This window comes from Palaemon carinicauda, chromosome 2, assembly GCF_036898095.1.
Source record: "Palaemon carinicauda isolate YSFRI2023 chromosome 2, ASM3689809v2, whole genome shotgun sequence".
Taxonomy (NCBI): Eukaryota; Metazoa; Arthropoda; class Malacostraca; order Decapoda; family Palaemonidae; genus Palaemon; species Palaemon carinicauda.
In genome coordinates, this window is record NC_090726.1 from 29,831,059 (window position 1) to 29,840,337 (window position 9,279).

Genomic DNA, 9,279 nt, shown 5'->3' on the forward strand with positions numbered 1-9,279 from the left:
TATTTTTGGCTGACAAAAACTACATGAAATTTACCTACTGTTATGTTATGTTATGTCAAGTTACTAAAGAGATTGTCATGTAGCTAGATCATAATACTATAACAACCATGTTTGCCAGAAGCCACACGAACATCGATATTATGATAACAATGGCGCCAGTTTCTTAAAAAAAAAAATGTTACTTCAACTATATCAAGTGAACTATCGTTAGTCTTTCTTTTCTTCTTCTTTATACTATTACCTAGCGTACGCAACCCGTCAAAATGACGGCTAAATATTCAAATAAATAAATAAATATATATATATATATATATATATATATATATATATATATATATACATGCGCACACAGAGATTCAACCTTTCCCTCCCCATCGCCCCCATCCTGTGTACAACACGGCAGTTTCGGCAATTTGTGGGAGATTGTGATTTCTGAGTTACCTCAGGGTATCTCATCTTACCAGGATATTACTACTCACTCTCCCCTAGCAGAGGGATGGGAGGAACCAAGTAGTTATACGTAAAATGGCACAGAGCGTGGCTAGAAAGATATATATATATATATATGTATATATATATATATATATATGTGTGTGTGTGTGTGTGTGATATATATATATATATATATATATATATATATATATATATATATATATATATATTATATATATATATATATATATATATATATATATATACAGTATATATATATATATATATATATATATATATATATATATATATATATATATATATATACACACAAACATACATATGTGTGTATATATATATATACATATATGTATATATATACACACACACACACACACACACACACACACACATATATATATATATATATATATATATATATATATCTTTACGATAAAGGAGAGACGATAATTTCTGTCGCATCGGTTATGATGAACAATAAAAAAAACTCAACTATTCAATGTATACGATTTGCTTTTAACCCTTTGAGCGAAAACTGATTGCAACTGAACAAAACCAAACAGGAAACTTAGTTGGTTATTTTACCTGTACGAAGTTGCGAGGACATTTCAAAGAAACTTTCGTAACAAGTCGTTTAGTCAAGGAGCCTACTGGTTGACGTGGGTTCAAACAGGGGATATTATGTCCTGAATAAAATATAATTGGCAAATGAGAGAGAGAGAGAGAGAGAGAGAGAGAGAGAGAGAGAGAGAGAGAGAGATAGAGAGAGAGAGACTGTAAACATTTGAAATTTTTCATCTTATTTGTGGTTGTACCAACCGTGTGTCACACGATCGTACACAGTTCATTTTGTGCTTGTATCTTCGCTCTCCCCTCGCACTTAAAAGAACCTGAAAAAACATGTCTGTTTTTTCTCAATGGTAACGGTGTTGATTTTGAACATGAAAATTCTTGTTGCCTTGAACTTTTGTATATAAAGGAGAGTGTTCTATAATAAACTTACTCAGTTGCTTTCAACCTGCCTTTGGGTCCCAACCTTCTCCTACCCCGTCACATGGTGTATATCTATGTAAATATCAAGCACAAACGTATTTGTATACATAACTTATAAACATGTATAGATAGATGTATAAATAGATACTTATGAAAATAATCCTAATTACTGATTGATTAGACTTCACCGAGCTTAGAAATACATTTTCAACCGATATTTTAAAATGATTATCTACTTACGGCGTAAAACGTTATAGTACATATCTTAAATACGAATATAATTTATCGTTTAGCATACTGGGCTACGCAAACATCAAAGGCTTCTATAACTCTTACAACTATCTTTAACATTTCCGTACCTGAATAATTAAAAAGGGGATACAAGTAAGGATACAATAAAATTTTTATCAATTAAGATAAACACAAGGACTTGAACTGGCGATGTAAAACAGATAAACGCAAACTGGACAACTATAGTCCATTTCTTTTAGCGATGCATATTTGCACCGACTCGCGGCGGTGCCCTTTTAGCTCGGAAAAGTTTCCTGATCGCTGATTGGTTAGAATTATCTTGTCCAACCAATCAGCGATCCAGAAACTTTTCCGAGCTAAAAGGGCACCGCTGCGAGTCGGTGGCAAATATGCATCGGTAAAAGAAATGGACTATAATGTTCAAAAGACAAGGTTGGGTAAACCAGTCTCCATCCAAGACGTTGGAAGTGTGAGAGTTAATACCATTTTTGCCAAATCTATTCAAAACAGAATTTCGATTAAAGCACTATTTATTTCAACTATGGATTATATGCATTACGAAATTCAGTTACAGGACCTACCATTCTGGCATGCGCCGGGAATTATATTTTATGAATAATTTGAGATTAGGTGCCACTGTAACTAGGGAAAACGACAATATGCGTAGATGAATCACTGATAATGCTCGCTCACACACACACACACACACATATATATATATATATATACATATATATATGTGTATATATATATAAATATAGTATATATATATATATATATGTATGTATTTATATATATATATATATAATATATACATACATATATATGTATATATATATATATATATACATATATAAGTGTATGTGTGCGTATATTCAATACAGGACTGCTAACACGTGAAATGCACACAATATGTATTAAGCCATGAAAAAAAAATAAAAACTTAATAGGAGTCAGTAATTACATCTTATTCACAAATATATAGGCACTGTATTGGAGAAAAGGCATGATATTTCAAATTAAGATCAAACAAGATAAACTTATATATGAATTATAGGATCTTCTCGATTTAGTCTATAGGATCTCCTCTGATGACACAACGATTAATAAACACTCAAGTCCTTTGGTGAACCAAATCCTTCAACGAGGGTTTTTTTTTTTTTTAATAAAGAACATCTCCTCCCTTAGTCTTAACTCTACCAAGATATGTTAATTTTTAACAAAGAAAGAAGAAACAGATGATTTGAAAACGTACCCAAATACTAATTGTCAGACTGAAAATCTATAGCAACAGTCTGTCATATTCAAGTGGGCGTGGCTAGTAACCTAACTTACGTAAGAAAGTAAAAACCACATTAACACCTTGATTCATGAAATTACCAAGGATATCAAGGTGTACTGCTCACATAAATGTGTATTAAGTCTATTGGGCATTATATTCTACTCAAATAATTAAATATCACCTAGTGGCATGTTAGGAAAACAAAGGAAAAAATGTACCATGTCATTGTTCTAAATGTAGAATGAGCCAAATATGGTTGACATATATAAGGAGATGAACCTTACAAGTAATGATAATTAACAGAGCTAAGCTGCTTATTCATCTTGAGAGAGAGAGAGAGAGAGAGAGAGAGAGAGAGAGGAGAGTACAGGGAGAGAATAAGTTACACATGTATATATATATATATATATAGAGAGAGAGAGAGAGAGAGAGAGAGAGAGTACAGGTTTACTGTTCAGAATAGGTTAGACATGTATATATATAATATATATATACATATACACATACATATATATATAGACAGAGAGAGAGAGAGAGAGAGAGAGACTCGAAGCCTGGTTACTATTCTGTAAAGGTTAGACATCCCGAGAGAGAGAGAGAGAGAGAGAGAGAGACAGGGGCTCGAAGCTGGGTTACTGTTATGAAAATGTTAAGACATCCCGAGAGAGAGAGAGAGAGAGAGAGAGAGAGAGACTCGAAGCTGGTTATTTTTCTGAAAAGGTTAGACATCGAGAGAGAGAGAGAGAGAGAGAGAGAGAGAGAGAGGTGGGGAGGGGCTTGAAGCTGGGTTACTGTTCTGAAAATGTTAAGATATCCCAAGAGAGAGAGAGAGAGAAGAGAGAGAGAGAGGGGGGAGGGGGCTCGAAGCTGGGTTACTGTTCTGAAAATGTTAAAACATCCCAAGAGAGAGAGAGAGAGAGGAGAGAGAGAGAGAGAGAGAGAGGGGGGGGTGCTTGAAGCAGGGTTACTGTTCTGAAAATGTTAAGACATCCCGAGAGAGAGAGAGAGAGAGAGAGAGAGAGAGAGAGACTGGATTTACTGTTCAGAAAAGGTTAAGACATCCCAAGATAGGTCAATGACTGGTCTGAACAGCTCATCCTCGACCTTGGAAATCTTCCACCTGCTCCCGTTAGAATTAAAATGACTTATCACTTCTGGCTGTACCTGTATTTTACGTAACTAACCAGTCTATTCATCTGAACTGTCCTCGGAATATCTAATTATTCGTGCATCCTTAATAGGATTTGCTTAAAGGCGTGTTAGTCTAAATAATTCATTGCACTAATCCGATGTCTTGTTTTTCACTTTTCGCTACAGCAGTTAACCAAAGTTGTAAATCAACTTTTATCTTTCCAGCAACTTCAGGATGGATATAAAAGGGAAAAACTCGCTACGGAAAATCAAGTCTGGCAATTTCATATCAGCAAATAGCTACCCTTATCAGGGCTGCCAACATGGTCTTTGTTCAGGGCTACCAACAATACTTATCAAACATAACGGTGAATGGCGCTAATTACATGAAACTTTGAGGAATTATTAAATCATGAATAACATTGTCGTTTGTTTGAATACAATATGTATATTTACCACACAAGTATTAGCATTGTTAAAATCGGCAACGAACAGAAATAGAAAGAAAATCTGTTTCAACCTGGATTCTAAGGGAAACATGCAAACGAATTAATGCCATATGGATTGGTCCTGGGGCCGGGAAGGTTATTCCACACTAAGAGGCACCTGGCGTTAAAACTCCTCAGTTATACAATGAAGTAAAAGTTAAAAGAAGTTGGACAGCAAGAAATGGAGGTAAAAAAAAAAAAAAAACAAGAAAGTGGGTGCAGTTAAGCAGCGAAATAAGAGACTGCAGAAGTCCGTGAGTAATGTCTACAGTGCTCCATATGAAATGGGGTTTATGTGAATTCTCGGGATCATCTAAGTTACGTTTTCCCATGATAACTGTAATGGCACTTTTATTTACGCTTTAAATTTTATCCTTTATTTTCGGATTTTTTATACATACTGATAATGATCATAATATTAATAAAAATAGTCTATCAAGTCTCCAAACCTAATTACATAATAGTGTACTGTATATGTTATGTTACAATTTATACAACTTCAAAATTCAGTCTTATATACCATTAAAATCTCTCTTAATATTCATTGGTGGTTTTTACCTATGTACATCGTTAAAGGTTTAGAAATGTATTAAAATTTATTCCTCAGATTTCATAAATACGGAATAAAAAAAAAATGTATAATTAAAACAATTGCTATTTCTATTTTAAAGAAGCAGTCAATGTTTAATTCGCACATAATTTTCACTGTTTGCATAAATTATTACTTCATACAAAGTTCATTCCTTGTGGCTTTTTCGTTCAATTTTACTTATCCTTTTATAAATGATTTCATTCGATCTTCTCAAAAATGAATATCTCGTCTTGTTTACAACAAAAAAATTAATTCTATCCAAAAATAATACCGTTGTTAGTTTTAAAATCAATCAGAATTATTTCAAACAATCGGTCGCTTTATGTCGTGTATGAAATATAAATACCCATTTATTTCTTTTTCCTAATATTTACATTTCACTCTAATAAAGATTTATATACAATCCGATACACTCATTATGTCTCCTAATAATTTCCTTTTTGGTTGCAATCAACAATCTATTCACGCTTAGCACAAATCAGTCCAGAGGTAACGGATACAAACTGGAATTGAAAAAGATACAACACCATTCAATGTGAAAATTTCTTTACATACAAAATAGCAAATACTTGAAATAAACTTCCAGCAGATGTAGTAAACAGTAACACGGTAAATGAGTTCAAGAATAAGTTAGACAAGATCATAAGACTCTCTAAATGCTTAAAACTAAATAGCTCTACCAAAGGCAAATGGAGTCTCTGCAGATGTAATAAAAAGTCTTTGAGACATCCAAAATCCTTGTAACTCCTTGTAACTCCCTCATTGTTTGATTTTTGTGGGCATCTATATCTAAATCAATTTCATTTAAAATATCAAACATCAAGAACTATTAACATTAAATTCCTTGACTTTATGGTAGATTCAATAGATTAACACGAATGTTAATATCCATAGTCATTGATAAGTAACGCACCATCCTAACGAGAGAGAGAGAGAGAGGAGAGAGAGAGAGAGAGATGAGAGGAGAGAGAGAGAGAAAAAAAAATTCTAATTTGAATTTTTTTTTTTCAAATTCATATGTAAGTGATATACTCCCCTTGGCCTTGTAATAACCGGTTAAACCCTGATTCTAGCAAACGAGAGAGAGAGAGAGAGAGAGAGAGAGAGAGAGAGAGAGAATATGCGGCTTTATAAATCCTAAAGATAAACCCCCAAGATCTTATAATACCTGTAAAATAAACTAGGAGCAATTCTTTACCTCCTAAACCTAATAGATGACTGGTCTTGAAGTCATACATTAAATACACCATAGCACTACGTTCCTTTGAACACTAAGCTTCTCTTTCTTTTGGAAATGAAAACCTAAACTATATATATATAATATATATATATACATTTACAGATGTGTATGTATATATTTATATATATCTACACATATATATAGATATATATAAATATATATTTATATATATATGTGTGTGTATGTATGTATATGTACATATATGATGGGCACTTATTACTATTTCAGATAGAAGGGTCAGTTCCCCAAACCTCTTTTGCCATCAAGAAAACAAAATGTCTATTATTATTATTATTATTATTATTATTATTATTATTATTATTATTATTATTATTATTATTATTATCTAAGCTACAACCCTAGTTGGAAAAGCAAGATGTTATGAGCCCAAAGGCTCCAGCCGGGTAAAATAACCCAGTGAGGAAAGGAAATAAGGAAATAAATAAACTAAATCAGAAGTAATGAACGATTAAAATAAAATACTTTAAGAACCGTAACAACATTAAAACAGATCTTTCATATATAAAACTATAAAAAGAGACTTATGTCAACCTGTTCAAAAAAAAAAAAAAAAAAAAAAAATTGCTTCAATTTTGAACTTTTAAAGATCTTCCGATTCAACTACCTGATTAGGAAGATCATTCCACAACTTGGTAACAAGTGGAATAAAACTAGAATACTGGGTGTTGAATCTCGTGATGGAAAAGGCCTGAAAGTAGAATTATACTTTATAAGATCCATTTCTGCTTAAAGGACTTCATGGCAATTTCTCCCTTTATTAAGAGCAAGCTTTACTGCACAATCTTGGGTCTGCACACCAAGAAAGCTCTATATAGAACCTCACAACATGAGGCACCTTCGCTCCGATAACTTGAAACCATCCGTAACTAGTCTTGCGTTGACACTATTTGTTGCAACGCAACACCATTTAAGATCTTAATTTCCTAGCGAGTTTTATTACCAATTAAGGAACTCAAAAAACGACAAAAAGAGAGAACAAAAAGCAATGTCATTCTGGTGGTAACATGCAACTCTCCGGGGGCACGATCTGGCTAAATATTTCTCTCAATGACTTAGACGGTTTTAACAAAAGGCGTTTGAAAAGATGGTAGGTTTAGCGATATACAATTCAAAAAGTGTCAGTTCTCTCTCTCTCTCTCTCTCTCTCTCTCTCTCTCTCTTTCATCTTATCCTTTACAGCATTACCCAAGAATAACAAGCTAAAATAATCCGGTCTTCTTGATGCTAAAATTTATTTCTCTCATTTTTATCCATTAATGAGCCTATTTCTTAAAGTTATCAACTTTTTTATTAACCATAATTTACAAAATTACTTGCTACATTAGCCAGCCTTAATAGAAAGAGAGAGAGAGAGAGAGAGAGAGAGAGAGAGAGAGAGAGAGATTTGCTAAAAGTCAAGCAACTTTTTTCATAAATGCCTTGAATAATTCTGATATCAGGCGACCTTGCTAACACGAAACTAGTTAGTGTGTGGTCTTACCACACCGCTTCATTGACTTTAGCCGATTGCATTGCTGCTGCTGCTGCTGCTGCGCTCTCTCTCTCTCTCTCTCTCTCTCTCTCTCTCTCATAATAACTGACGATATCACGAAATAATCTAATATACAAAATATGCACTAAGTTCCCCCCAAAAATTGTATCCCGTTTCTCTGTATCTTTGACCAAATCAAACAAGCTTAGATGTTACTCGCCTTTACTGAGTCCCTTAACATCATGCACATTTCGAAATCTGAATGCAAATGCATACTTAACACAGACACATTCGCGCATACATGCATGCACAAGATAAAATACAAGCCTATAGCTTCCCTGAGGGATTCTTGCAAAAGCAAATCCTGTAGAAATTAGTCATGATGCCCACTGAACGTCCCTGAAGGTAAAGTTCTAATGACGTCATGCTCTTATTCGTCGGTCACGCATGATTTCATAAGTGCGCGCATGCGCAGTCAAACGCGGAATGCGGAAAATGATCTACCAAGGCCAATGGGATCGATCTGTGTTAGTCTAGTCTATATGGTTCAGCGCTGGGGCCGGGGAGCTCATTTCTTGGGGGAAGGGAGAAGGGGGAGACTCATACAGGTGAACTATTGAAATCAAAGTTGAGAGAGATTAGTTAGGGTAGTTACCTTCCTATGGCATCCATGAAGAAATGGAAAGTGATGGTAAGATGTTATTCTGCGTAATAATAATAATAATAATAATAATAATAATAATAATAATAATAAGCAATTACAGCTTCTTTTGTTTATTCGGTAGTACATTCCTATAAAAACTTTGGCAGAACGTTGGGAGGAGGGGGGGAGGGGGGGAGGGTGGGTAACGTTTCCTCTTGAGACCTTGAGACCTCACCCCCCCCCCCCCCCCAAGCTCTTCTCACTGTAATCTTTGCCACCTGATGGCAAGTTGGCTGCTGATAGACTGTGGCCTTTGACAGACGATTATGATCTGCGTCCTTGAAACGAAATGGTAGTGATTCATAACTTTTGGTATTTTGAACCGATGCAGTCGATGAGGATCCTGATCTTCACTGGGGGGTTTTGGGTCATATCCCAGCGTTGGGGATGAGGAGGCCATTCAGTTCTGAGGCGCAACTGGGGACGCGAAGGGAAAGAGCTCATAGATGTTGGACAGCGGGATGGAACACTGGAACCGAGTGAACAAGTAGAAGGCTGGGAAATAGGAGCAAGTTGGGTTCAGAGAAACACTACAAGAACCTTTATTAGTAATGCATACAGTGCACCTCATGAAAGTGGAAGTTTGCTTTTGATCTGCGAAGGGAAAGAGCTAATAGATGTTGGACAGCGGGATGGAACACTGGAACCGGGTG